The sequence below is a fragment of the Schistocerca nitens genome, chromosome 8 (genome assembly GCF_023898315.1).
Source record: "Schistocerca nitens isolate TAMUIC-IGC-003100 chromosome 8, iqSchNite1.1, whole genome shotgun sequence".
Lineage (NCBI taxonomy): Eukaryota > Metazoa > Arthropoda > Insecta > Orthoptera > Acrididae > Schistocerca > Schistocerca nitens.
Window position 1 is genome coordinate 113723261 of NC_064621.1, and position 25862 is coordinate 113749122.

Genomic DNA, 25862 nt, shown 5'->3' on the forward strand with positions numbered 1-25862 from the left:
CCCTGATGTGCATTAAAGGGCAGATTCTTCAGTAAAAGTTAGTTCTGCACTCAGTTACAGTATATGGCCCTAGCAGCACCAGGAAAACGGGTTCAGATGTGCTCGCCTTCCACTCGGCGTTGAGCGCCTACAGCGAGATTGCCTTCGGCCTCTGGCGCCAGGAGGGAAGGCGACACACCACGGCGCCATCAGTGCGTAGCAGAAGGCGGTGGTGGTGTGTCGGTCAGCATGGTTGCTTCCCAAGTAGCTGATCCGGGTTCGAAACCCGGACACCGCACGGAAGTTGTCTTCTTTACTCAGGAGAGTGTTTCCAACGCTCGCGATCGTCGAATTTCCGAACTGTCGTGTTACGAGTGATTTTCCTTCGCCCCTCGTCCCGCTCCGCGTAGGCTAGTGCGGATTGCGATTCACAGCATCGTGTGTCCCCATGTGTCGACTTGTCTCGACTTTGCTCGGCTGACGCGAAAGCTGACGCTTGCAAATGGGCGTATATGTAGAGGACAGGCGCTAGAAACGACTGGGAGAGACCAACTCGACAAACACACAACGGACCCTTTCATTTGACTGTGGCCGCAGGTTCGCGCGCGAATTTGGGTCCCGAGAGGCAAGAGAGGGGTCAGCGTGCTGGACCGTATCATTACAGCGCAACCACACAGAAAACTAAGGGAAAAGGCAAAATTAAAGAATCCAACAGCACGCAGACTTCCTAGTTAGCCACCGATTCGTGTACTAAGCACGCAAAAACGCTGCTTAACTTCGGTGATCGGACGAGAACCCGTGTCGTCAGCGTGGCCCACAAGTCGGCGAGAACGTTTCCAGACGTGCGGACATCTTAGTCCTTGTACAGATCACTTGGGATTTGCCTGGCAGTCTCTCGCACTGCCTTTTAGGGAAGCAATATGGAATAGCCCTTGGTGGGTTCTACCCCTTGCCTTACCGTTGTTAGCATGACACACTAACTTAGTGAGCTCACTGCCCACACAATACGACCGCTTCAGAACTCCAGCACCTGAGCCACCGTTTCATCTATCTTTATTAAGGCCCTACGATTCATTTAAACACGTATGTGTTGCTGTTGAGGTTTTCTCGCTGTCGTTTGGAACCCAGAGCCACAACACAACAACAACAACGGAAACGTCCGTGAGAAGAGCTAAACCTCGACACAGGAAAAGTATGTTCCGCTATTTCTTTTCGACCGCTCGGGCTGTCACTGTCGTCTCTAGTAAAATCTGCATGGCGTGTTTCTGCGTAATTTACTTGTTCTGTAAGATCTAGGGAGTATGTTAGTTTCAGAATGTTTAAAATGCATTGTCAGATGTGGGGTTCGAACCCACGCTCCCTTACGGGAACCAGAGCTTAAATCTGGCGCCTTAGACCGCTCGGCCAATCTGACGTGCGAGGCAAGGACTCCAGAGACTTCCATCTGTAGCAATATCTCAAAGAACCTCACTGCGAAATCTGTTTCTTTTTTCGGTAGGATGGAATTATGTCAGTTTTAGAATATTGAAAACGCAATGTCAGACGTGGCGTAGGAAATGCACCCTTCCTTTCGGGAACCAATGTGGCGCGTTGGACCGCTTTCTTCCGTCGTTTCCAGTTTGAACTGTAACTAGCAAAACTGTATTTAGTAATAGGAACATTTTCACATCGATGCAAAGAAAACTAGATATTAACGAACGGCAAATAAGGCCGTTTCCTAGCAACAGCCACGCTGTGCATTACGCACTCGTGGGAAGCCAATGAAATACTTCCTGTGAGGCTCAAACTGTCGACCTTCACTTTACAATACTTAGGCACTGCCCCGGTGGTACCGACGCGTACATACTGAAACGTCTTTGGATCGTCAGTGAGTACTTCATATTAGAAATTTCGTGTTCGCCCTGATGTGCATTAAAGGGCAGATTCTTCAGTAAAAGTTAGTTCTGCACTCAGTTACAGTATATGGCCCTAGCAGCACCAGGAAAACGGGTTCAGATGTGCTCGCCTTCCACTCGGCGTTGAGCGCCTACAGCGAGATTGCCTTCGGCCTCTGGCGCCAGGAGGGAAGGCGACACACCACGGCGCCATCAGCGCGTAGCAGAAGGCGGTGGTGGTGTGTCGGTCAGCATGGTTGCTTCCCAAGTAGCTGATCCGGGTTCGAAACCCGGACACCGCACGGAAGTTGTCTTCTTTACTCAGGAGAGTGTTTCCAACGCTCGCGATCGTCGAATTTCCGAACTGTCGTGTTACGAGTGATTTTCCTTCGCCCCTCGTCCCGCTCCGCGTAGGCTAGTGCGGATTGCGATTCACAGCATCGTGTGTCCCCATGTGTCGACTTGTCTCGACTTTGCTCGGCTGACGCGAAAGCTGACGCTTGCAAATGGGCGTATATGTAGAGGACAGGCGCTAGAAACGACTGGGAGAGACCAACTCGACAAACACACAACGGACCCTTTCATTTGACTGTGGCCGCAGGTTCGCGCGCGAATTTGGGTCCCGAGAGGCAAGAGAGGGGTCAGCGTGCTGGACCGTATCATTACAGCGCAACCACACAGAAAACTAAGGGAAAAGGCAAAATTAAAGAATCCAACAGCACGCAGACTTCCTAGTTAGCCACCGATTCGTGTACTAAGCACGCAAAAACGCTGCTTAACTTCGGTGATCGGACGAGAACCCGTGTCGTCAGCGTGGCCCACAAGTCGGCGAGAACGTTTCCAGACGTGCGGACATCTTAGTCCTTGTACAGATCACTTGGGATTTGCCTGGCAGTCTCTCGCACTGCCTTTTAGGGAAGCAATATGGAATAGCCCTTGGTGGGTTCTACCCCTTGCCTTACCGTTGTTAGCATGACACACTAACTTAGTGAGCTCACTGCCCACACAATACGACCGCTTCAGAACTCCAGCACCTGAGCCACCGTTTCATCTATCTTTATTAAGGCCCTACGATTCATTTAAACACGTATGTGTTGCTGTTGAGGTTTTCTCGCTGTCGTTTGGAACCCAGAGCCACAACACAACAACAACAACGGAAACGTCCGTGAGAAGAGCTAAACCTCGACACAGGAAAAGTATGTTCCGCTATTTCTTTTCGACCGCTCGGGCTGTCACTGTCGTCTCTAGTAAAATCTGCATGGCGTGTTTCTGCGTAATTTACTTGTTCTGTAAGATCTAGGGAGTATGTTAGTTTCAGAATGTTTAAAATGCATTGTCAGATGTGGGGTTCGAACCCACGCTCCCTTACGGGAACCAGAGCTTAAATCTGGCGCCTTAGACCGCTCGGCCAATCTGACGTGCGAGGCAAGGACTCCAGAGACTTCCATCTGTAGCAATATCTCAAAGAACCTCACTGCGAAATCTGTTTCTTTTTTCGGTAGGATGGAATTATGTCAGTTTTAGAATATTGAAAACGCAATGTCAGACGTGGCGTAGGAAATGCACCCTTCCTTTCGGGAACCAATGTGGCGCGTTGGACCGCTTTCTTCCGTCGTTTCCAGTTTGAACTGTAACTAGCAAAACTGTATTTAGTAATAGGAACATTTTCACATCGATGCAAAGAAAACTAGATATTAACGAACGGCAAATAAGGCCGTTTCCTAGCAACAGCCACGCTGTGCATTACGCACTCGTGGGAAGCCAATGAAATACTTCCTGTGAGGCTCAAACTGTCGACCTTCACTTTACAATACTTAGGCACTGCCCCGGTGGTACCGACGCGTACATACTGAAACGTCTTTGGATCGTCAGTGAGTACTTCATATTAGAAATTTCGTGTTCGCCCTGATGTGCATTAAAGGGCAGATTCTTCAGTAAAAGTTAGTTCTGCACTCAGTTACAGTATATGGCCCTAGCAGCACCAGGAAAACGGGTTCAGATGTGCTCGCCTTCCACTCGGCGTTGAGCGCCTACAGCGAGATTGCCTTCGGCCTCTGGCGCCAGGAGGGAAGGCGACACACCACGGCGCCATCAGCGCGTAGCAGAAGGCGGTGGTGGTGTGTCGGTCAGCATGGTTGCTTCCCAAGTAGCTGATCCGGGTTCGAAACCCGGACACCGCACGGAAGTTGTCTTCTTTACTCAGGAGAGTGTTTCCAACGCTCGCGATCGTCGAATTTCCGAACTGTCGTGTTACGAGTGATTTTCCTTCGCCCCTCGTCCCGCTCCGCGTAGGCTAGTGCGGATTGCGATTCACAGCATCGTGTGTCCCCATGTGTCGACTTGTCTCGACTTTGCTCGGCTGACGCGAAAGCTGACGCTTGCAAATGGGCGTATATGTAGAGGACAGGCGCTAGAAACGACTGGGAGAGACCAACTCGACAAACACACAACGGACCCTTTCATTTGACTGTGGCCGCAGGTTCGCGCGCGAATTTGGGTCCCGAGAGGCAAGAGAGGGGTCAGCGTGCTGGACCGTATCATTACAGCGCAACCACACAGAAAACTAAGGGAAAAGGCAAAATTAAAGAATCCAACAGCACGCAGACTTCCTAGTTAGCCACCGATTCGTGTACTAAGCACGCAAAAACGCTGCTTAACTTCGGTGATCGGACGAGAACCCGTGTCGTCAGCGTGGCCCACAAGTCGGCGAGAACGTTTCCAGACGTGCGGACATCTTAGTCCTTGTACAGATCACTTGGGATTTGCCTGGCAGTCTCTCGCACTGCCTTTTAGGGAAGCAATATGGAATAGCCCTTGGTGGGTTCTACCCCTTGCCTTACCGTTGTTAGCATGACACACTAACTTAGTGAGCTCACTGCCCACACAATACGACCGCTTCAGAACTCCAGCACCTGAGCCACCGTTTCATCTATCTTTATTAAGGCCCTACGATTCATTCAAACACGTATGTGTTGCTGTTGAGGTTTTCTCGCTGTCGTTTGGAACCCAGAGCCACAACACAACAACAACAACGGAAACGTCCGTGAGAAGAGCTAAACCTCGACACAGGAAAAGTATGTTCCGCTATTTCTTTTCGACCGCTCGGGCTGTCACTGTCGTCTCTAGTAAAATCTGCATGGCGTGTTTCTGCGTAATTTACTTGTTCTGTAAGATCTAGGGAGTATGTTAGTTTCAGAATGTTTAAAATGCATTGTCAGATGTGGGGTTCGAACCCACGCTCCCTTACGGGAACCAGAGCTTAAATCTGGCGCCTTAGACCGCTCGGCCAATCTGACGTGCGAGGCAAGGACTCCAGAGACTTCCATCTGTAGCAATATCTCAAAGAACCTCACTGCGAAATCTGTTTCTTTTTTCGGTAGGATGGAATTATGTCAGTTTTAGAATATTGAAAACGCAATGTCAGACGTGGCGTAGGAAATGCACCCTTCCTTTCGGGAACCAATGTGGCGCGTTGGACCGCTTTCTTCCGTCGTTTCCAGTTTGAACTGTAACTAGCAAAACTGTATTTAGTAATAGGAACATTTTCACATCGATGCAAAGAAAACTAGATATTAACGAACGGCAAATAAGGCCGTTTCCTAGCAACAGCCACGCTGTGCATTACGCACTCGTGGGAAGCCAATGAAATACTTCCTGTGAGGCTCAAACTGTCGACCTTCACTTTACAATACTTAGGCACTGCCCCGGTGGTACCGACGCGTACATACTGAAACGTCTTTGGATCGTCAGTGAGTACTTCATATTAGAAATTTCGTGTTCGCCCTGATGTGCATTAAAGGGCAGATTCTTCAGTAAAAGTTAGTTCTGCACTCAGTTACAGTATATGGCCCTAGCAGCACCAGGAAAACGGGTTCAGATGTGCTCGCCTTCCACTCGGCGTTGAGCGCCTACAGCGAGATTGCCTTCGGCCTCTGGCGCCAGGAGGGAAGGCGACACACCACGGCGCCATCAGCGCGTAGCAGAAGGCGGTGGTGGTGTGTCGGTCAGCATGGTTGCTTCCCAAGTAGCTGATCCGGGTTCGAAACCCGGACACCGCACGGAAGTTGTCTTCTTTACTCAGGAGAGTGTTTCCAACGCTCGCGATCGTCGAATTTCCGAACTGTCGTGTTACGAGTGATTTTCCTTCGCCCCTCGTCCCGCTCCGCGTAGGCTAGTGCGGATTGCGATTCACAGCATCGTGTGTCCCCATGTGTCGACTTGTCTCGACTTTGCTCGGCTGACGCGAAAGCTGACGCTTGCAAATGGGCGTATATGTAGAGGACAGGCGCTAGAAACGACTGGGAGAGACCAACTCGACAAACACACAACGGACCCTTTCATTTGACTGTGGCCGCAGGTTCGCGCGCGAATTTGGGTCCCGAGAGGCAAGAGAGGGGTCAGCGTGCTGGACCGTATCATTACAGCGCAACCACACAGAAAACTAAGGGAAAAGGCAAAATTAAAGAATCCAACAGCACGCAGACTTCCTAGTTAGCCACCGATTCGTGTACTAAGCACGCAAAAACGCTGCTTAACTTCGGTGATCGGACGAGAACCCGTGTCGTCAGCGTGGCCCACAAGTCGGCGAGAACGTTTCCAGACGTGCGGACATCTTAGTCCTTGTACAGATCACTTGGGATTTGCCTGGCAGTCTCTCGCACTGCCTTTTAGGGAAGCAATATGGAATAGCCCTTGGTGGGTTCTACCCCTTGCCTTACCGTTGTTAGCATGACACACTAACTTAGTGAGCTCACTGCCCACACAATACGACCGCTTCAGAACTCCAGCACCTGAGCCACCGTTTCATCTATCTTTATTAAGGCCCTACGATTCATTTAAACACGTATGTGTTGCTGTTGAGGTTTTCTCGCTGTCGTTTGGAACCCAGAGCCACAACACAACAACAACAACGGAAACGTCCGTGAGAAGAGCTAAACCTCGACACAGGAAAAGTATGTTCCGCTATTTCTTTTCGACCGCTCGGGCTGTCACTGTCGTCTCTAGTAAAATCTGCATGGCGTGTTTCTGCGTAATTTACTTGTTCTGTAAGATCTAGGGAGTATGTTAGTTTCAGAATGTTTAAAATGCATTGTCAGATGTGGGGTTCGAACCCACGCTCCCTTACGGGAACCAGAGCTTAAATCTGGCGCCTTAGACCGCTCGGCCAATCTGACGTGCGAGGCAAGGACTCCAGAGACTTCCATCTGTAGCAATATCTCAAAGAACCTCACTGCGAAATCTGTTTCTTTTTTCGGTAGGATGGAATTATGTCAGTTTTAGAATATTGAAAACGCAATGTCAGACGTGGCGTAGGAAATGCACCCTTCCTTTCGGGAACCAATGTGGCGCGTTGGACCGCTTTCTTCCGTCGTTTCCAGTTTGAACTGTAACTAGCAAAACTGTATTTAGTAATAGGAACATTTTCACATCGATGCAAAGAAAACTAGATATTAACGAACGGCAAATAAGGCCGTTTCCTAGCAACAGCCACGCTGTGCATTACGCACTCGTGGGAAGCCAATGAAATACTTCCTGTGAGGCTCAAACTGTCGACCTTCACTTTACAATACTTAGGCACTGCCCCGGTGGTACCGACGCGTACATACTGAAACGTCTTTGGATCGTCAGTGAGTACTTCATATTAGAAATTTCGTGTTCGCCCTGATGTGCATTAAAGGGCAGATTCTTCAGTAAAAGTTAGTTCTGCACTCAGTTACAGTATATGGCCCTAGCAGCACCAGGAAAACGGGTTCAGATGTGCTCGCCTTCCACTCGGCGTTGAGCGCCTACAGCGAGATTGCCTTCGGCCTCTGGCGCCAGGAGGGAAGGCGACACACCACGGCGCCATCAGCGCGTAGCAGAAGGCGGTGGTGGTGTGTCGGTCAGCATGGTTGCTTCCCAAGTAGCTGATCCGGGTTCGAAACCCGGACACCGCACGGAAGTTGTCTTCTTTACTCAGGAGAGTGTTTCCAACGCTCGCGATCGTCGAATTTCCGAACTGTCGTGTTACGAGTGATTTTCCTTCGCCCCTCGTCCCGCTCCGCGTAGGCTAGTGCGGATTGCGATTCACAGCATCGTGTGTCCCCATGTGTCGACTTGTCTCGACTTTGCTCGGCTGACGCGAAAGCTGACGCTTGCAAATGGGCGTATATGTAGAGGACAGGCGCTAGAAACGACTGGGAGAGACCAACTCGACAAACACACAACGGACCCTTTCATTTGACTGTGGCCGCAGGTTCGCGCGCGAATTTGGGTCCCGAGAGGCAAGAGAGGGGTCAGCGTGCTGGACCGTATCATTACAGCGCAACCACACAGAAAACTAAGGGAAAAGGCAAAATTAAAGAATCCAACAGCACGCAGACTTCCTAGTTAGCCACCGATTCGTGTACTAAGCACGCAAAAACGCTGCTTAACTTCGGTGATCGGACGAGAACCCGTGTCGTCAGCGTGGCCCACAAGTCGGCGAGAACGTTTCCAGACGTGCGGACATCTTAGTCCTTGTACAGATCACTTGGGATTTGCCTGGCAGTCTCTCGCACTGCCTTTTAGGGAAGCAATATGGAATAGCCCTTGGTGGGTTCTACCCCTTGCCTTACCGTTGTTAGCATGACACACTAACTTAGTGAGCTCACTGCCCACACAATACGACCGCTTCAGAACTCCAGCACCTGAGCCACCGTTTCATCTATCTTTATTAAGGCCCTACGATTCATTCAAACACGTATGTGTTGCTGTTGAGGTTTTCTCGCTGTCGTTTGGAACCCAGAGCCACAACACAACAACAACAACGGAAACGTCCGTGAGAAGAGCTAAACCTCGACACAGGAAAAGTATGTTCCGCTATTTCTTTTCGACCGCTCGGGCTGTCACTGTCGTCTCTAGTAAAATCTGCATGGCGTGTTTCTGCGTAATTTACTTGTTCTGTAAGATCTAGGGAGTATGTTAGTTTCAGAATGTTTAAAATGCATTGTCAGATGTGGGGTTCGAACCCACGCTCCCTTACGGGAACCAGAGCTTAAATCTGGCGCCTTAGACCGCTCGGCCAATCTGACGTGCGAGGCAAGGACTCCAGAGACTTCCATCTGTAGCAATATCTCAAAGAACCTCACTGCGAAATCTGTTTCTTTTTTCGGTAGGATGGAATTATGTCAGTTTTAGAATATTGAAAACGCAATGTCAGACGTGGCGTAGGAAATGCACCCTTCCTTTCGGGAACCAATGTGGCGCGTTGGACCGCTTTCTTCCGTCGTTTCCAGTTTGAACTGTAACTAGCAAAACTGTATTTAGTAATAGGAACATTTTCACATCGATGCAAAGAAAACTAGATATTAACGAACGGCAAATAAGGCCGTTTCCTAGCAACAGCCACGCTGTGCATTACGCACTCGTGGGAAGCCAATGAAATACTTCCTGTGAGGCTCAAACTGTCGACCTTCACTTTACAATACTTAGGCACTGCCCCGGTGGTACCGACGCGTACATACTGAAACGTCTTTGGATCGTCAGTGAGTACTTCATATTAGAAATTTCGTGTTCGCCCTGATGTGCATTAAAGGGCAGATTCTTCAGTAAAAGTTAGTTCTGCACTCAGTTACAGTATATGGCCCTAGCAGCACCAGGAAAACGGGTTCAGATGTGCTCGCCTTCCACTCGGCGTTGAGCGCCTACAGCGAGATTGCCTTCGGCCTCTGGCGCCAGGAGGGAAGGCGACACACCACGGCGCCATCAGCGCGTAGCAGAAGGCGGTGGTGGTGTGTCGGTCAGCATGGTTGCTTCCCAAGTAGCTGATCCGGGTTCGAAACCCGGACACCGCACGGAAGTTGTCTTCTTTACTCAGGAGAGTGTTTCCAACGCTCGCGATCGTCGAATTTCCGAACTGTCGTGTTACGAGTGATTTTCCTTCGCCCCTCGTCCCGCTCCGCGTAGGCTAGTGCGGATTGCGATTCACAGCATCGTGTGTCCCCATGTGTCGACTTGTCTCGACTTTGCTCGGCTGACGCGAAAGCTGACGCTTGCAAATGGGCGTATATGTAGAGGACAGGCGCTAGAAACGACTGGGAGAGACCAACTCGACAAACACACAACGGACCCTTTCATTTGACTGTGGCCGCAGGTTCGCGCGCGAATTTGGGTCCCGAGAGGCAAGAGAGGGGTCAGCGTGCTGGACCGTATCATTACAGCGCAACCACACAGAAAACTAAGGGAAAAGGCAAAATTAAAGAATCCAACAGCACGCAGACTTCCTAGTTAGCCACCGATTCGTGTACTAAGCACGCAAAAACGCTGCTTAACTTCGGTGATCGGACGAGAACCCGTGTCGTCAGCGTGGCCCACAAGTCGGCGAGAACGTTTCCAGACGTGCGGACATCTTAGTCCTTGTACAGATCACTTGGGATTTGCCTGGCAGTCTCTCGCACTGCCTTTTAGGGAAGCAATATGGAATAGCCCTTGGTGGGTTCTACCCCTTGCCTTACCGTTGTTAGCATGACACACTAACTTAGTGAGCTCACTGCCCACACAATACGACCGCTTCAGAACTCCAGCACCTGAGCCACCGTTTCATCTATCTTTATTAAGGCCCTACGATTCATTCAAACACGTATGTGTTGCTGTTGAGGTTTTCTCGCTGTCGTTTGGAACCCAGAGCCACAACACAACAACAACAACGGAAACGTCCGTGAGAAGAGCTAAACCTCGACACAGGAAAAGTATGTTCCGCTATTTCTTTTCGACCGCTCGGGCTGTCACTGTCGTCTCTAGTAAAATCTGCATGGCGTGTTTCTGCGTAATTTACTTGTTCTGTAAGATCTAGGGAGTATGTTAGTTTCAGAATGTTTAAAATGCATTGTCAGATGTGGGGTTCGAACCCACGCTCCCTTACGGGAACCAGAGCTTAAATCTGGCGCCTTAGACCGCTCGGCCAATCTGACGTGCGAGGCAAGGACTCCAGAGACTTCCATCTGTAGCAATATCTCAAAGAACCTCACTGCGAAATCTGTTTCTTTTTTCGGTAGGATGGAATTATGTCAGTTTTAGAATATTGAAAACGCAATGTCAGACGTGGCGTAGGAAATGCACCCTTCCTTTCGGGAACCAATGTGGCGCGTTGGACCGCTTTCTTCCGTCGTTTCCAGTTTGAACTGTAACTAGCAAAACTGTATTTAGTAATAGGAACATTTTCACATCGATGCAAAGAAAACTAGATATTAACGAACGGCAAATAAGGCCGTTTCCTAGCAACAGCCACGCTGTGCATTACGCACTCGTGGGAAGCCAATGAAATACTTCCTGTGAGGCTCAAACTGTCGACCTTCACTTTACAATACTTAGGCACTGCCCCGGTGGTACCGACGCGTACATACTGAAACGTCTTTGGATCGTCAGTGAGTACTTCATATTAGAAATTTCGTGTTCGCCCTGATGTGCATTAAAGGGCAGATTCTTCAGTAAAAGTTAGTTCTGCACTCAGTTACAGTATATGGCCCTAGCAGCACCAGGAAAACGGGTTCAGATGTGCTCGCCTTCCACTCGGCGTTGAGCGCCTACAGCGAGATTGCCTTCGGCCTCTGGCGCCAGGAGGGAAGGCGACACACCACGGCGCCATCAGCGCGTAGCAGAAGGCGGTGGTGGTGTGTCGGTCAGCATGGTTGCTTCCCAAGTAGCTGATCCGGGTTCGAAACCCGGACACCGCACGGAAGTTGTCTTCTTTACTCAGGAGAGTGTTTCCAACGCTCGCGATCGTCGAATTTCCGAACTGTCGTGTTACGAGTGATTTTCCTTCGCCCCTCGTCCCGCTCCGCGTAGGCTAGTGCGGATTGCGATTCACAGCATCGTGTGTCCCCATGTGTCGACTTGTCTCGACTTTGCTCGGCTGACGCGAAAGCTGACGCTTGCAAATGGGCGTATATGTAGAGGACAGGCGCTAGAAACGACTGGGAGAGACCAACTCGACAAACACACAACGGACCCTTTCATTTGACTGTGGCCGCAGGTTCGCGCGCGAATTTGGGTCCCGAGAGGCAAGAGAGGGGTCAGCGTGCTGGACCGTATCATTACAGCGCAACCACACAGAAAACTAAGGGAAAAGGCAAAATTAAAGAATCCAACAGCACGCAGACTTCCTAGTTAGCCACCGATTCGTGTACTAAGCACGCAAAAACGCTGCTTAACTTCGGTGATCGGACGAGAACCCGTGTCGTCAGCGTGGCCCACAAGTCGGCGAGAACGTTTCCAGACGTGCGGACATCTTAGTCCTTGTACAGATCACTTGGGATTTGCCTGGCAGTCTCTCGCACTGCCTTTTAGGGAAGCAATATGGAATAGCCCTTGGTGGGTTCTACCCCTTGCCTTACCGTTGTTAGCATGACACACTAACTTAGTGAGCTCACTGCCCACACAATACGACCGCTTCAGAACTCCAGCACCTGAGCCACCGTTTCATCTATCTTTATTAAGGCCCTACGATTCATTCAAACACGTATGTGTTGCTGTTGAGGTTTTCTCGCTGTCGTTTGGAACCCAGAGCCACAACACAACAACAACAACGGAAACGTCCGTGAGAAGAGCTAAACCTCGACACAGGAAAAGTATGTTCCGCTATTTCTTTTCGACCGCTCGGGCTGTCACTGTCGTCTCTAGTAAAATCTGCATGGCGTGTTTCTGCGTAATTTACTTGTTCTGTAAGATCTAGGGAGTATGTTAGTTTCAGAATGTTTAAAATGCATTGTCAGATGTGGGGTTCGAACCCACGCTCCCTTACGGGAACCAGAGCTTAAATCTGGCGCCTTAGACCGCTCGGCCAATCTGACGTGCGAGGCAAGGACTCCAGAGACTTCCATCTGTAGCAATATCTCAAAGAACCTCACTGCGAAATCTGTTTCTTTTTTCGGTAGGATGGAATTATGTCAGTTTTAGAATATTGAAAACGCAATGTCAGACGTGGCGTAGGAAATGCACCCTTCCTTTCGGGAACCAATGTGGCGCGTTGGACCGCTTTCTTCCGTCGTTTCCAGTTTGAACTGTAACTAGCAAAACTGTATTTAGTAATAGGAACATTTTCACATCGATGCAAAGAAAACTAGATATTAACGAACGGCAAATAAGGCCGTTTCCTAGCAACAGCCACGCTGTGCATTACGCACTCGTGGGAAGCCAATGAAATACTTCCTGTGAGGCTCAAACTGTCGACCTTCACTTTACAATACTTAGGCACTGCCCCGGTGGTACCGACGCGTACATACTGAAACGTCTTTGGATCGTCAGTGAGTACTTCATATTAGAAATTTCGTGTTCGCCCTGATGTGCATTAAAGGGCAGATTCTTCAGTAAAAGTTAGTTCTGCACTCAGTTACAGTATATGGCCCTAGCAGCACCAGGAAAACGGGTTCAGATGTGCTCGCCTTCCACTCGGCGTTGAGCGCCTACAGCGAGATTGCCTTCGGCCTCTGGCGCCAGGAGGGAAGGCGACACACCACGGCGCCATCAGCGCGTAGCAGAAGGCGGTGGTGGTGTGTCGGTCAGCATGGTTGCTTCCCAAGTAGCTGATCCGGGTTCGAAACCCGGACACCGCACGGAAGTTGTCTTCTTTACTCAGGAGAGTGTTTCCAACGCTCGCGATCGTCGAATTTCCGAACTGTCGTGTTACGAGTGATTTTCCTTCGCCCCTCGTCCCGCTCCGCGTAGGCTAGTGCGGATTGCGATTCACAGCATCGTGTGTCCCCATGTGTCGACTTGTCTCGACTTTGCTCGGCTGACGCGAAAGCTGACGCTTGCAAATGGGCGTATATGTAGAGGACAGGCGCTAGAAACGACTGGGAGAGACCAACTCGACAAACACACAACGGACCCTTTCATTTGACTGTGGCCGCAGGTTCGCGCGCGAATTTGGGTCCCGAGAGGCAAGAGAGGGGTCAGCGTGCTGGACCGTATCATTACAGCGCAACCACACAGAAAACTAAGGGAAAAGGCAAAATTAAAGAATCCAACAGCACGCAGACTTCCTAGTTAGCCACCGATTCGTGTACTAAGCACGCAAAAACGCTGCTTAACTTCGGTGATCGGACGAGAACCCGTGTCGTCAGCGTGGCCCACAAGTCGGCGAGAACGTTTCCAGACGTGCGGACATCTTAGTCCTTGTACAGATCACTTGGGATTTGCCTGGCAGTCTCTCGCACTGCCTTTTAGGGAAGCAATATGGAATAGCCCTTGGTGGGTTCTACCCCTTGCCTTACCGTTGTTAGCATGACACACTAACTTAGTGAGCTCACTGCCCACACAATACGACCGCTTCAGAACTCCAGCACCTGAGCCACCGTTTCATCTATCTTTATTAAGGCCCTACGATTCATTTAAACACGTATGTGTTGCTGTTGAGGTTTTCTCGCTGTCGTTTGGAACCCAGAGCCACAACACAACAACAACAACGGAAACGTCCGTGAGAAGAGCTAAACCTCGACACAGGAAAAGTATGTTCCGCTATTTCTTTTCGACCGCTCGGGCTGTCACTGTCGTCTCTAGTAAAATCTGCATGGCGTGTTTCTGCGTAATTTACTTGTTCTGTAAGATCTAGGGAGTATGTTAGTTTCAGAATGTTTAAAATGCATTGTCAGATGTGGGGTTCGAACCCACGCTCCCTTACGGGAACCAGAGCTTAAATCTGGCGCCTTAGACCGCTCGGCCAATCTGACGTGCGAGGCAAGGACTCCAGAGACTTCCATCTGTAGCAATATCTCAAAGAACCTCACTGCGAAATCTGTTTCTTTTTTCGGTAGGATGGAATTATGTCAGTTTTAGAATATTGAAAACGCAATGTCAGACGTGGCGTAGGAAATGCACCCTTCCTTTCGGGAACCAATGTGGCGCGTTGGACCGCTTTCTTCCGTCGTTTCCAGTTTGAACTGTAACTAGCAAAACTGTATTTAGTAATAGGAACATTTTCACATCGATGCAAAGAAAACTAGATATTAACGAACGGCAAATAAGGCCGTTTCCTAGCAACAGCCACGCTGTGCATTACGCACTCGTGGGAAGCCAATGAAATACTTCCTGTGAGGCTCAAACTGTCGACCTTCACTTTACAATACTTAGGCACTGCCCCGGTGGTACCGACGCGTACATACTGAAACGTCTTTGGATCGTCAGTGAGTACTTCATATTAGAAATTTCGTGTTCGCCCTGATGTGCATTAAAGGGCAGATTCTTCAGTAAAAGTTAGTTCTGCACTCAGTTACAGTATATGGCCCTAGCAGCACCAGGAAAACGGGTTCAGATGTGCTCGCCTTCCACTCGGCGTTGAGCGCCTACAGCGAGATTGCCTTCGGCCTCTGGCGCCAGGAGGGAAGGCGACACACCACGGCGCCATCAGCGCGTAGCAGAAGGCGGTGGTGGTGTGTCGGTCAGCATGGTTGCTTCCCAAGTAGCTGATCCGGGTTCGAAACCCGGACACCGCACGGAAGTTGTCTTCTTTACTCAGGAGAGTGTTTCCAACGCTCGCGATCGTCGAATTTCCGAACTGTCGTGTTACGAGTGATTTTCCTTCGCCCCTCGTCCCGCTCCGCGTAGGCTAGTGCGGATTGCGATTCACAGCATCGTGTGTCCCCATGTGTCGACTTGTCTCGACTTTGCTCGGCTGACGCGAAAGCTGACGCTTGCAAATGGGCGTATATGTAGAGGACAGGCGCTAGAAACGACTGGGAGAGACCAACTCGACAAACACACAACGGACCCTTTCATTTGACTGTGGCCGCAGGTTCGCGCGCGAATTTGGGTCCCGAGAGGCAAGAGAGGGGTCAGCGTGCTGGACCGTATCATTACAGCGCAACCACACAGAAAACTAAGGGAAAAGGCAAAATTAAAGAATCCAACAGCACGCAGACTTCCTAGTTAGCCACCGATTCGTGTACTAAGCACGCAAAAACGCTGCTTAACTTCGGTGATCGGACGAGAACCCGTGTCGTCAGCGTGGCCCACAAGTCGGCGAGAACGTTTCCAGACGTGCGGACATCTTAGTCCTTGTACAGATCACTTGGGATTTGCCTGGCAGTCTCTCGCACTGCCTTTTAGGGAAGCAATATGGAATAGCCCTTGGTGGGTTCTACCCCTTGCCTTACCGTTGTTAGCATGACACACTAACTTAGTGAGCTCACTGCCCACACAATACGACCGCTTCAGAACTCCAGCACCTGAGCCACCGTTTCATCTATCTTTATTAAGGCCCTACGATTCATTTAAACACGTATGTGTTGCTGTTGAGGTTTTCTCGCTGTCGTTTGGAACCCAGAGCCACAACACAACAACAACAACGGAAACGTCCGTGAGAAGAGCTAAACCTCGACACAGGAAAAGTATGTTCCGCTATTTCTTTTCGACCGCTCGGGCTGTCACTGTCGTCTCTAGTAAAATCTGCATGGCGTGTTTCTGCGTAATTTACTTGTTCTGTAAGATCTAGGGAGTATGTTAGTTTCAGAATGTTTAAAATGCATTGTCAGATGTGGGGTTCGAACCCACGCTCCCTTACGGGAACCAGAGCTTAAATCTGGCGCCTTAGACCGCTCGGCCAATCTGACGTGCGAGGCAAGGACTCCAGAGACTTCCATCTGTAGCAATATCTCAAAGAACCTCACTGCGAAATCTGTTTCTTTTTTCGGTAGGATGGAATTATGTCAGTTTTAGAATATTGAAAACGCAATGTCAGACGTGGCGTAGGAAATGCACCCTTCCTTTCGGGAACCAATGTGGCGCGTTGGACCGCTTTCTTCCGTCGTTTCCAGTTTGAACTGTAACTAGCAAAACTGTATTTAGTAATAGGAACATTTTCACATCGATGCAAAGAAAACTAGATATTAACGAACGGCAAATAAGGCCGTTTCCTAGCAACAGCCACGCTGTGCATTACGCACTCGTGGGAAGCCAATGAAATACTTCCTGTGAGGCTCAAACTGTCGACCTTCACTTTACAATACTTAGGCACTGCCCCGGTGGTACCGACGCGTACATACTGAAACGTCTTTGGATCGTCAGTGAGTACTTCATATTAGAAATTTCGTGTTCGCCCTGATGTGCATTAAAGGGCAGATTCTTCAGTAAAAGTTAGTTCTGCACTCAGTTACAGTATATGGCCCTAGCAGCACCAGGAAAACGGGTTCAGATGTGCTCGCCTTCCACTCGGCGTTGAGCGCCTACAGCGAGATTGCCTTCGGCCTCTGGCGCCAGGAGGGAAGGCGACACACCACGGCGCCATCAGCGCGTAGCAGAAGGCGGTGGTGGTGTGTCGGTCAGCATGGTTGCTTCCCAAGTAGCTGATCCGGGTTCGAAACCCGGACACCGCACGGAAGTTGTCTTCTTTACTCAGGAGAGTGTTTCCAACGCTCGCGATCGTCGAATTTCCGAACTGTCGTGTTACGAGTGATTTTCCTTCGCCCCTCGTCCCGCTCCGCGTAGGCTAGTGCGGATTGCGATTCACAGCATCGTGTGTCCCCATGTGTCGACTTGTCTCGACTTTGCTCGGCTGACGCGAAAGCTGACGCTTGCAAATGGGCGTATATGTAGAGGACAGGCGCTAGAAACGACTGGGAGAGACCAACTCGACAAACACACAACGGACCCTTTCATTTGACTGTGGCCGCAGGTTCGCGCGCGAATTTGGGTCCCGAGAGGCAAGAGAGGGGTCAGCGTGCTGGACCGTATCATTACAGCGCAACCACACAGAAAACTAAGGGAAAAGGCAAAATTAAAGAATCCAACAGCACGCAGACTTCCTAGTTAGCCACCGATTCGTGTACTAAGCACGCAAAAACGCTGCTTAACTTCGGTGATCGGACGAGAACCCGTGTCGTCAGCGTGGCCCACAAGTCGGCGAGAACGTTTCCAGACGTGCGGACATCTTAGTCCTTGTACAGATCACTTGGGATTTGCCTGGCAGTCTCTCGCACTGCCTTTTAGGGAAGCAATATGGAATAGCCCTTGGTGGGTTCTACCCCTTGCCTTACCGTTGTTAGCATGACACACTAACTTAGTGAGCTCACTGCCCACACAATACGACCGCTTCAGAACTCCAGCACCTGAGCCACCGTTTCATCTATCTTTATTAAGGCCCTACGATTCATTCAAACACGTATGTGTTGCTGTTGAGGTTTTCTCGCTGTCGTTTGGAACCCAGAGCCACAACACAACAACAACAACGGAAACGTCCGTGAGAAGAGCTAAACCTCGACACAGGAAAAGTATGTTCCGCTATTTCTTTTCGACCGCTCGGGCTGTCACTGTCGTCTCTAGTAAAATCTGCATGGCGTGTTTCTGCGTAATTTACTTGTTCTGTAAGATCTAGGGAGTATGTTAGTTTCAGAATGTTTAAAATGCATTGTCAGATGTGGGGTTCGAACCCACGCTCCCTTACGGGAACCAGAGCTTAAATCTGGCGCCTTAGACCGCTCGGCCAATCTGACGTGCGAGGCAAGGACTCCAGAGACTTCCATCTGTAGCAATATCTCAAAGAACCTCACTGCGAAATCTGTTTCTTTTTTCGGTAGGATGGAATTATGTCAGTTTTAGAATATTGAAAACGCAATGTCAGACGTGGCGTAGGAAATGCACCCTTCCTTTCGGGAACCAATGTGGCGCGTTGGACCGCTTTCTTCCGTCGTTTCCAGTTTGAACTGTAACTAGCAAAACTGTATTTAGTAATAGGAACATTTTCACATCGATGCAAAGAAAACTAGATATTAACGAACGGCAAATAAGGCCGTTTCCTAGCAACAGCCACGCTGTGCATTACGCACTCGTGGGAAGCCAATGAAATACTTCCTGTGAGGCTCAAACTGTCGACCTTCACTTTACAATACTTAGGCACTGCCCCGGTGGTACCGACGCGTACATACTGAAACGTCTTTGGATCGTCAGTGAGTACTTCATATTAGAAATTTCGTGTTCGCCCTGATGTGCATTAAAGGGCAGATTCTTCAGTAAAAGTTAGTTCTGCACTCAGTTACAGTATATGGCCCTAGCAGCACCAGGAAAACGGGTTCAGATGTGCTCGCCTTCCACTCGGCGTTGAGCGCCTACAGCGAGATTGCCTTCGGCCTCTGGCGCCAGGAGGGAAGGCGACACACCACGGCGCCATCAGCGCGTAGCAGAAGGCGGTGGTGGTGTGTCGGTCAGCATGGTTGCTTCCCAAGTAGCTGATCCGGGTTCGAAACCCGGACACCGCACGGAAGTTGTCTTCTTTACTCAGGAGAGTGTTTCCAACGCTCGCGATCGTCGAATTTCCGAACTGTCGTGTTACGAGTGATTTTCCTTCGCCCCTCGTCCCGCTCCGCGTAGGCTAGTGCGGATTGCGATTCACAGCATCGTGTGTCCCCATGTGTCGACTTGTCTCGACTTTGCTCGGCTGACGCGAAAGTTGACGCTTGCAAATGGGCGTATATGTAGAGGACAGGCGCTAGAAACGACTGGGAGAGACCAACTCGACAAACACACAACGGACCCTTTCATTTGACTGTGGCCGCAGGTTCGCGCGCGAATTTGGGTCCCGAGAGGCAAGAGAGGGGTCAGCGTGCTGGACCGTATCATTACAGCGCAACCACACAGAAAACTAAGGGAAAAGGCAAAATTAAAGAATCCAACAGCACGCAGACTTCCTAGTTAGCCACCGATTCGTGTACTAAGCACGCAAAAACGCTGCTTAACTTCGGTGATCGGACGAGAACCCGTGTCGTCAGCGTGGCCCACAAGTCGGCGAGAACGTTTCCAGACGTGCGGACATCTTAGTCCTTGTACAGATCACTTGGGATTTGCCTGGCAGTCTCTCGCACTGCCTTTTAGGGAAGCAATATGGAATAGCCCTTGGTGGGTTCTACCCCTTGCCTTACCGTTGTTAGCATGACACACTAACTTAGTGAGCTCACTGCCCACACAATACGACCGCTTCAGAACTCCAGCACCTGAGCCACCGTTTCATCTATCTTTATTAAGGCCCTACGATTCATTTAAACACGTATGTGTTGCTGTTGAGGTTTTCTCGCTGTCGTTTGGAACCCAGAGCCACAACACAACAACAACAACGGAAACGTCCGTGAGAAGAGCTAAACCTCGACACAGGAAGAGTATGTTCGGCTATTTCTTTTTGACTGCCCAGCTTATCGGACGTGCGACGCTAGCTATGCTGTCACTGTTTTCCCTAGTAAAACCTCCATCGCGTGTTTCTGCGTAATTTACTCGTTCTGTAACATCAAGGGAGTTGGTTAGTTTCTGAATGATTAAAATGCATTGTCAGATGTGGGGTTCGAACCCACGCTCCCTTTCGGGTACCAGAGCTTAAATGTGGCGCCTTAGACCGGTTTTTTTTTTACATAATAGTGAAAAAAATATATCCTGCTTCTGTCAGTACTAAATAATAATGGTCTACGTTCCTCTTTTGTTCGCGTACCTCGCTAATCCCGTTATACCTCGCGTTGGTGTCGGGTACGTCTTCCCGTGTGTTTGTGGATCCTCTTCTGATACTTATAGACAATAATTACATTCTCCTACCCGGGACACCCCAACTGGGTGGGGGATCAACCAAGGCACTCCCAAAAAAATTTGCGTAATATGTTCGATATCTCGGATGTCTCATAAGCTGTGAGTGATATTCCTGTAGTAAGTCCCTAAAGTCGAGCGCATTCTTGCTGCCGTCTCGGAAAAGATAACGCACAGTCAAACCTCGAATCCAAGTCACTGCGTTTGTCTTTGTTCGGGGATAATATGTCCTATCTGGGAGAAGTAGTGTGCGTGGTTCTATTGTTTGCGACCCCACCCGAAGGAGGAAGGCGATCATTCTTTTGACCAAACACCATACGTCCGCCGAAGGTCCGCATATCAGGCGATGCTCCTCTAACATTGCACTGCGGACACAGTGGCTCGTCCGCCATATGCATTGTATGCAACCTGGAACGAGTCACGTATTTCCCATTTACCACCTGATACCACAGTGCGCGCGTTCCCGTATCAAGGTGTGGGTGGTGCACTGTACGCCATACCACTGACCGCGTAACTGTTGGTTGGCGGCGCTCTGCGGCATTATTCGGCCGTCATCGAGTCAAGATGTGATATATATTACGTGCCGTTGCGGTCCTGGTAGTCGGTAGTCCCATATGTACATAACTGTGTTCCACAAAAAAGGTTCGCATATGGGCAAGCGATGGTGAGATGTGAGACACCGCTACCGGAGCCGAACGAGAAGGTGGAGCGAGTTCGTCTATCAAGGTGCCCGTCAGACTTGTCTGGTGTCGTGTCCACATCTTTATCATTGTGGTTACATAAATAGCCACTGCACGGTCGCGTACGTGAACTAGTCTAAGACCTCCACGACTACGAGGAAGGGTGAGGGTTTCGTATCCTACCTTAAAAAGCAGACCTGTGCTCACAAAATATCCTAGTGCCGCCAGGAGTCGGCGGGCCAACACCACCGGCATAGGAAGAACTTGTGCCAGTTGGGGGATGCGAGATGCTAGATAAGTGTTGTCAAAGGTGACCCGTTGTATCATATCCAGTGCCCTTAACCTGTGACTTCGGACACTCGCACGAATTGTTTTCACGTCTGTAACTTAGTGCCGCCGTGCGTCGGACGTCTGTAGTGAAGGTAATTCCTAGGCATTTCATCTTGTTGATCGGCTGTAATGGTGCGACACTTCCTATCGGGAGTCCTCTCCCGATGTTCATCGCTCCCGACTTTGCCATGTTCAGGCGAATTCCCGTAGCCATACAATACAAATTAATCCAATGTAAGGCCGCTCTTGCCTCGTCCCCTGACCGTGCTAAAAACACTAGGTCATCTGCGTATGTTCGGCATATAAACTTGTTGTGCCTTATCGTCACGCCTTGGAGTCGATTCCTGAGCCCGTAGAGCAGCGGCTCGATAGCGATGGCATACAATATCGTTGACAGCGGGCACCCTTGTCTGACCGATCGTGAGATGGTGATGGGCCCCACCAAGCGTCCATTGATGAGCACTTTGGATGCGGCTCCGTGGAGTATCATGACGACGATGACAAAACTTTCCGGAAACTTCATTTTCGTCATCGCGTCCGTGAGATAAGCATGACTCAGCCTGTCAAATGCGCGATCGAATTCTATCGATACCAATACACCCCGGAGACGACATGTTGATGCAAGTGCGATAACATCACGGTAGTCGCTGAGTGCCGTTTGTATATTGCTATCTCCTCCTAGCTGGGTTTGGTAGAGTGATATCATTTGACGTATTACGCGTTTAAAGCGTGCTGCAAGTACCCTGGCGTAAATCTTGTAGTCGCAATTAAGAACGGTCAGTGGCCGGTAGGCCTGTATCGCTGTGCCGCCAGATGGTTTGTGGATGGGGATGATCATTCCTTCCACGAAGGAGGGTGGAAGAGGCACGTTGGGAGACATCAATTCGCAGTACATGGCAGTCCATCGTGGAGTCATGAGATCTTTAAATGTACGACAAAACTCTAACGGAAACCCGTCGGGCCCCGGCGATTTGTGCGACGCTCCCTTATCAATCGCTTCCATTACGTCGTCGACTGTGACTTCACGTGTTAACTCCAGGTTGGCCGTCTCGTCGAGACACGCGGAGAGCGTTCGTCGGACCTCACGAAAGGGTGCCTGCTCGTGTTCCGCTTCTTCATAGAGATGACCGTAGTGTTCCACAAAAGCGTTGCCAATGTCTTTTTGCGTTGTCATGCGGCGACCATCTGGCAGTGCGACCGTCTGTATTAAGGTTCTGCGGCTACGTTGTTTTTCTCTGATAACGTCATACATCAACGGTGATTCTCCACGGACTCGTTCAAAGGCCCTTGCACGGATTGCGATACCCTCCAGACGGCGGCGCGTTATGGAAATTGTATGGGCCTGTGCTCGTTTTATACCGGCACGACGCTCCTGTGAAGGTGCTTGTACAGAAAGTTCGCGGAGCATCGTGAAATAAAATCGCGTTGTGTGTCGCCTCCATATCATCTGCTCTCTTCCATATGCAATTAACGCTCGGCGCAATGCAGGCTTAACGCATTCCAGCCACCACCGCAACGTCGTCGGATATGTCGGGAGGCGTCGTTCACACACGTGTCTTCGATTAAGCGTCTGCACTCAGGTTCCCTGAGGTGTGCTGTATTCAGTTTCCAAACACTGCGACTCCTCCACACTTGTTGACGACGCAGGGAGACCGTGCATATATATGCTATGTGATCTGAAAAGGCGACAGGCCACAATTCCGCATCAAGGGTCGCAGGTTCGAGACGACGTGTTACGTAAATACGATCGAGACGACTTGCAGAGTGACTCGTGACGTAGGTGTATCCACGTCTGTCGCCATGTATCGTCTCCCATGTATCAATGAGATTCATGTCCTGTATGAGTTGCCGCAGCTCCGGGCATGAAGTATAACGTGGGTGTTGATCTTTTGGAGCGAGCACGCAGTTGAAGTCGCCTCCAAATAAGACATCTTCATACCGACCTAAGAATAGTGTTGCAATCGCCTCTGCGTAAAATCAGGATCGGACCCCGACGGTGCCTAGATGTTAACGACCCGTACTCCCAGCACTGTGAGCGCCAGTCCTCGCGCTGACGGCAAGTACACCACGTCCTCGGCTACTATGCCGCTACGTAGAAGTATCGCTGTGCCGCTTCCGCCGTCGGTAGTAGGTGTAATGTATGTACCGTACTCATAGAGGTCGGGGAAGCTCTCAACACATACTTCCTGCAGCAGAACGCTGTCGACGTCTGACTCATGCAACATGTCTCGTAATAATTGCAATTTCACAGGCGTTCTGATCGTATTAATATTTATAGAGGCTGTTCGTTATGCCTGCCGCTGTTCCTCAGCGCGTAAAGCGCACATGAACGCTTATGTTAATTTGTGTGCTGCTGCCCGGTGACATGCTGTCTGTGCGTCAGTCTGCATCTTCTGCGCGGTTAACATCCGGTGGACGCAGCACTCGCCATTGCGGGTGCGTCGTCGGTCTGTGGGTCAGTATCGGATTCGTCCGCCCAGTTCCTATGCTGGAGGTCCAGCTCCCGTCGTGTCTCTCCGGCCCGGCTCACCGAAGGTGGCGACGTGGCTGCGGTGGGTGGAGGGACTCCTTCTGCTGGCTTTCCGTCCGGTGTGGCTGTATTCAACCCCTGTCTAGCATGATTCGCGTCGTACTGCTGTGTGGGACGTAGAACCTCCCGTTGCGAATCCGAATGCACTGTATCGACCTTACACCCAAGTCCGTCTGACGTGGACTGCAGTAAGCATGTGTCCGACGGCGCCAGCCGTCGTTTCTTGTGGCGCTTCAGCGATCGTTGTTTGCGCGTGTGCGCCTCCGTATCCGAGTGCGGAAGTGACTCCCGGTGCTCAGGAACGAAAGCAGCTGTCGGCACAACCGCGGGATCAATTTCCATACCTCCTATCGATCCTTTCCGCTCGGTTACGGGCGTCGTCGTCGCCGGAGCGGCAGAAGTGTGCGTCGTTTCGTCACTGGAGGCGGTCTCTGATGCAGTCGGTTGCCGTAAACTGTCAGGATTCTGTAGCTGGTCATTCTTCGGGATGGGATCGTTCGAAATGCGTCCGCATACGTTAGTGACAGCGGCGTCAACGTGGACAGAGGCACGGGTTCGCCGTTTGGAACTTGCACTATCCTCCGCTGCATACATTCGGAACGGACGTGGCCCTCTTTCCCGCAGCCTGAGCATGTTTTGGGTTGTCCATCGTAGATGACTATAGCTCTGCATCCGCCGATGAACAAGTACGAGGGTACATGTTGCGTCCTATTCTGTTTTGACGCACCCCATTGAGAACGGGGTAAGTCGTGAAGTTGGACCATTTTTCCTCAATGTGGCTAAGCACTCTTCCATATGGGCGTAAGGCGTCAACGACCAAGTCAGACAGAACCTCGAAGGGAAGTTCGAAAATCCGTATGTTTCGTAAACCCAGTCCTGCATGATCAATAGTTACTTCTCCAACATGTCCATCAGTGTGACGAAATTTGAGTCCATGTTTAGTATCTCGGATGATTCTGTAACATACTGCATCGTTAATCAGCTTGACGTAAACGACACTGCTCACAATGGAGAGATGGATTCCGATAAGTTCGTTGTAGTCAAGTTTAACTTCGTCTGGTAGGAACCTTTCTATTTCGTAGGCTTTCGGTCTCGCATATTCATTCGAAAAACTAATCTTGAGAGTCGACTTTCGGTATGCATGTGCCATTCTATATCGAGTCGTCTAAACGCGCGAGTACGCGGAAGACGTAAACAACTGCGCGAGCGCGAACTTCTCCGGCAGGGACGTAAACAGACGTCCGTGCCGTAGCACCGCCGAAGGCAGACTGACCGCTCGGCCAATCTGACGTGCGAGACAACCGCCCCGGTGACTTCCGTCTCTAGCACTATCTCAAGAACCTGACTGCGAAATATGTTTCTTTTTTCGGTAGGACGGAATTATGTCAGTTTTAGAATATTTAAGACGCTATGTCAGATGTGGCGTAGGAAACGCATCGCGCTGTCTTCCGTCGTATCCAGTTTGAACTGTAACTAGCAAAACTATATTTAGTAATAGGAACATTTTCACATTGACGCAAAGGAAACCAGATACTATCAAAGGGCAACTAAGGTCGTTTCGTAGCAACAGCCACGCTGTGCATTACGCACTCGTGGGAAGCCAAAGAAATACTTCGTGTGAGGCTCAAACTGTCGATCTTCAATTTACAATACTTAGGCACTGCCCCGGCGGTACCGATGCATACATACTGAAACGTTTTTGGATCATGAGTACTTCATATTAGAAATTTTGTGTTCGCCCTGATGTGCATTAAAGAGCAGGTTTCTTCGCTGAAAGTCAGTTCTGCGCCTAGTCACAGTATATCGCCCTAGCAGCACCACGAAAACGCGTTCAGGTGTGCTCGCCTTCCACTCTGCGTTGAGCGCCTACAGCGCTATCAGTTTCCGCCTCTGGCGCCAGGAGGGAAGGCGACACATCACGGCGCAAGCAGCACGCAGTTGAAGGCGCTGGTGATGCGT

General features: G+C 50.3%; 10 non-coding genes across 10 annotated transcripts; all 10 read right to left on the reverse strand.

The window, feature by feature from the left end:
* Positions 1-1309: 1309 nt before the first annotated feature.
* Positions 1310-1393, reverse strand: Trnal-uaa (transfer RNA leucine (anticodon UAA)). Its single transcript has one exon. It is a non-coding gene; the product is annotated as a tRNA-Leu (tRNA).
* A 1794-nt stretch (positions 1394-3187) lies between these two features.
* Trnal-uaa (transfer RNA leucine (anticodon UAA)) lies at positions 3188-3271 on the reverse strand. The gene has a single exon. It is a non-coding gene; the product is annotated as a tRNA-Leu (tRNA).
* A 1794-nt stretch (positions 3272-5065) lies between these two features.
* Positions 5066-5149, reverse strand: Trnal-uaa (transfer RNA leucine (anticodon UAA)). Its single transcript has one exon. It is a non-coding gene; the product is annotated as a tRNA-Leu (tRNA).
* A 1794-nt stretch (positions 5150-6943) lies between these two features.
* Positions 6944-7027, reverse strand: Trnal-uaa (transfer RNA leucine (anticodon UAA)). The gene has a single exon. It is a non-coding gene; the product is annotated as a tRNA-Leu (tRNA).
* A 1794-nt stretch (positions 7028-8821) lies between these two features.
* Positions 8822-8905, reverse strand: Trnal-uaa (transfer RNA leucine (anticodon UAA)). The gene has a single exon. It is a non-coding gene; the product is annotated as a tRNA-Leu (tRNA).
* Positions 8906-10699: 1794 nt separating this feature from the next.
* On the reverse strand, positions 10700-10783 carry Trnal-uaa (transfer RNA leucine (anticodon UAA)). The gene has a single exon. It is a non-coding gene; the product is annotated as a tRNA-Leu (tRNA).
* A 1794-nt stretch (positions 10784-12577) lies between these two features.
* On the reverse strand, positions 12578-12661 carry Trnal-uaa (transfer RNA leucine (anticodon UAA)). Its single transcript has one exon. It is a non-coding gene; the product is annotated as a tRNA-Leu (tRNA).
* A 1794-nt stretch (positions 12662-14455) lies between these two features.
* On the reverse strand, positions 14456-14539 carry Trnal-uaa (transfer RNA leucine (anticodon UAA)). Its single transcript has one exon. It is a non-coding gene; the product is annotated as a tRNA-Leu (tRNA).
* A 1794-nt stretch (positions 14540-16333) lies between these two features.
* On the reverse strand, positions 16334-16417 carry Trnal-uaa (transfer RNA leucine (anticodon UAA)). The gene has a single exon. It is a non-coding gene; the product is annotated as a tRNA-Leu (tRNA).
* A 1794-nt stretch (positions 16418-18211) lies between these two features.
* Positions 18212-18295, reverse strand: Trnal-uaa (transfer RNA leucine (anticodon UAA)). Its single transcript has one exon. It is a non-coding gene; the product is annotated as a tRNA-Leu (tRNA).
* Between the last annotated feature and the right edge of the window lie 7567 nt (positions 18296-25862).